The sequence below is a fragment of the Anopheles stephensi genome, chromosome 3, assembly GCF_013141755.1.
Source record: "Anopheles stephensi strain Indian chromosome 3, UCI_ANSTEP_V1.0, whole genome shotgun sequence".
In the NCBI taxonomy this organism is placed as follows: domain Eukaryota; kingdom Metazoa; phylum Arthropoda; class Insecta; order Diptera; family Culicidae; genus Anopheles; species Anopheles stephensi.
Genome location: NC_050203.1, coordinates 78,218,575 through 78,222,530, shown reverse-complemented (window position 1 = coordinate 78,222,530; position 3,956 = coordinate 78,218,575).

Below are 3,956 nucleotides of genomic sequence, written 5' to 3'. Positions count from 1 at the left end.
GGCTTCATGTTATATTCAAATTCCGGGGTGCCGGATACCGATTCCGACTTAAAAGTGTGTCATGGAAAGCGGGCCGTTCTTGAGGCAGCTGAACGGTGCATTATTCATACCGATGACCAATGCTATATTTATGGCACGATGACACCCTCCCCCAATGAATATGTTACTTTGAATGCACTAAATGCGCTATTAGTTGTTAAAAAATTAAAATGTAGTTTAACTATTTATTGTACGATAGTCTCCTCATTGGCTAGAGTCTCCCGTTTAATCCAATACGCCTTTTACTCAGCTAAAAGCTTCACGTTTCAAAAGGCCTGTTAACCTACAAAATTGGATTGATGCACTTCTTTTTTTCTGGAACGGTCATTCGAAACGCCAAATTCAAGCGATGCAATCAAAGACTGCAATCCTTTTAGTTTTAAATGTTCGAACTGGGACGGCACTTTGCAGAGTGTGCAGAGTGCAACACCCGACCCGAAGAAACGAAAAAAAAGCTCTCACACACATCCAACCAAGCGAGCAAGCCCAACGCCCGAACAATGTCTCCATCGATACTGTTGCGATGCATCGAATGCACCGGAAAAAGCCATAAAAATGTCACAATATAACTCAGTCACTTTCAGCCACAGTGGAATGCTATCGGTTTGCATTCATTTTTCACTCTCTCTATCTCGCCCTTTCTCTCTCTCTCTCTCTCTTCAGTTTTGTTCATCCCCGTGTCCTTGTCGTCCCATATAGTCCGTACCATCGCATCAAATATCGTGGCTTTCCCGGAAGCTTTTCCAGTGGCTGCACATGGTCCATATTTTATTACGAGCTGGCCTTATTGTCGAATCTGGTGGGTTTTTGTTTTATGTAAAGCGGACAGAGTTTGAAGGTCTTGTACACGCGAGGTGCAAATGGACGTGTCGATGTAGGTAAAGGAAGCTTCGTTAAAAGGGCCTCTTTGGAGCTAGGATAAGTCGTTTTGGGTAGGATTTCGTACAGATATTGTAGGAGTTCCAAAAGAGATTGCAAAATTGAGATGACAATAAATCTGGCCTGAATAAAAATAACTTTCATAAAATTATCAAAACTTTACATATACTTTTTTTTCTGATGAAACTCTTGAAGAGGAGGAGTAATGAGGATTACTGGGAACTCACTTCGTCTTCCGTGGTTTCAGGCTGCTTCACAAGCTGTTGTAAAGGGATTTTTTGTCGATGGGACCAGTTCAAACTTGGTTTTGACTCAATCAGGTCAGCAGAACAACAAGGTTCCTAGCTTCTTAAGAGGTGATGATGACGGTTGTAAAGACAATGCCTAATTTTAGACCTCAGCTCTTGGTATGCAACATTCTTGCTAGGATTTTTCATAGACGAGGTCCTTTGTAAAAGACTGTTGAAACTTGAGGTTTCCTGAAAGGCCTAGTTCTATTAACAAGGACTCCGGTCAGGTAAGGTCTTTTGATCGGTGTGACCACTTAGTATGTGAGATCCCGCAGACAAGGCCATCCAGTATTTGTAACTTCTCAGGACAATAGGAAATTAGAGCTTCTCGAAGCAAATAGAGTCTCATGGCGATTACTTTCCCTCCTGAACAATATCACTTGGTAGGTGAGGTCCTTTGAACGAAATCTCTTAGGAAACAGAGGCGAGTTCCCCATGACAAAGCTTCGTGATTAACGTGTACTTCTGATCTGCCAAATACGGTGGACAAAGCTCCTTGTCGTTTTTGGTAGTCGATAGGCGAAAGTAGGCTATCTTGTATTTTATTCCTGTAGGTTCAGTATGGCATCAGATGCTCTCGGAGCCGAAAGTGTCTCTGGACGGTTTCAGCTTCTTCTAGACAATATGTCTCTTGTTCAGCGAGGTCTAGTGAGCTAAGTGTGCAGGTAGACCAAATAGTCTCTTGATAAACCTTCAATTTTTGGTAAGCGAGGTCTTTAAGGCAATATCTTTTGGTGAAAAAGGACTCATGATAGCCGATATCGCTTTTTGAAGGCATTTTGATAAGTATAAGGCAGGGAAAGGGTATCTGGTAGTTCTCGGTTAATGGATAGTTAATAAAATAATAAGAGCCTTCTCCTCATTCTTCATATCACTTTTTATTACAGCAGCTGATGTGTTTATTGTTTAATAGTTAAAGTATTCACTAGTGTCTTATTTAATATTTCCCATTTAAATATCTTATTTTATGTACAATTCTTTCAATGCTCTGCTACGAGTTGAATAAGTTTTTTTTCTAGTCATACATTCCAACAGTATTACACAACACTTACACGGATATCACTAGCTATCGTTACGCACAGGTGCAAATAACCGTCGTTTATTGCAATGTTTCACGCAACGCATAGCCAGGCAGCAGCACCAGCTGTATCTGATGGGAGGAAAAATTACATTTTCATTGACAGCCAACCACCGGTACACACCTCGTTGTGGAAGGAATGCGGTGCGAATTTACCCATCTCAGTTGAACGGAACTCTCGAACGAATGCTGCGGTATTGTTGATCACCCATGGGAGCATGTGTACTCTTAGGCGAATGACACGTGTCATGGATTGATGGATGAACGGGTGGCAACGCTAGTTCAACGTTGGGAAGGTAAAATAAGGTAAGGGAAGGATGAACTAAATTTGTTTAATCATATTAGTGCCTTTTCTATGCATTTGAATTTAAGCAGTTCATAGTGTATCGATTTAATTTCAAGATTAATTATTGGTTACAAAAATTGCTGCGGTAAGCAATCGGTACAAAAGTGAGTACTGCAAAGCATCCATAAACATCCGACTCCAGCTCGGGAGTCGACCTCGACAGTCGACCATTCAAAGTTGATTTGCGCCTGCATTCACATCCGATATTAAATTACGGTTGCGATTTGTGTGTAGTGCTCGGCAGTGCACCTATCATCATCATCGGTAGCAAACGCTCACTGCTCATAGCCATCCTGCTCATTGTGCTATCATCATGGTTTTGAATTTATTTACACAATCATCCCGGAAAAGCTTACCATTTGCTGACGTTACGGGCTACCATTCGCAACGAGCCGTTCCCGATTTGATTCATTGATATCCAACGTGGAATAGTTTCGATATGAATCTGACACCGGTATCGGACATTATTTATGGACGGTGGTTTTGCAAGCCAGCCTAAGCCATCTGCAGCGTCCATGCGGTGTAAAGCGGGTTGGATAATGCTCGGGCCCGAAGGTGGCAGCAAGTGCAGCATCGATCGTGTTAGCATTGATTAGCGAGCTTGTACTCCCCAGTCGCAATTGCATCCGCTCATAGGCGGAGACTGGCTCTGTAGTTGATGATGATGATGATGATGCAATTGTTAAGCAGATCACAAATTTGCAGTTGCATCGAATCTGAAGCGGCTTATAAGTGACCGAGTAAACGAGCACGGTCCGTGCTTTTTGAATGTTAAATTGGCTTTGAAGCAAATTCCATGCCATCTAGTTTTTTTTTTGTCTGTCCACTGTGTTACTCTCGTTTCGCTTTATTGATCAACTGACCTTCATTCGGGTTGCATTTATCTGTGAGGCTTCCTCACGCCATCGTTCTTCATTACAGGCGTGTCCTTGCACCTTTCACCGCTCGGCATGCTGCTGGGAGCAATCGGTACTTTATTGAGCCTGACGCTCCTTTCTGAGTTGAGCGGGAGCAGCAGCAGCATCAGTGACGGCGACCATAAATCCGTGCAAAACGTGTAGCGAGCGGTGGCAGAACGGTAGGATTCATAGCAAAACAAAAACTTCAACAATGATCTCACATCCGGTCCGGAGAGGACATGCGCACCACGGGTCGTTGTCGGTGAGCTCTACTGAGCGTAACTGTGAGTAACGCTCACTATCGGAATGAACTCCTCACACCGTCTCGCACCGAGTGAGAAGATTTGGCTCACGCCGAGTTCGGTACGAAAAAAAAGAAGGGAGACAAGGTTGAATAACGATCCCAACCCAGCGTACACCGGTTC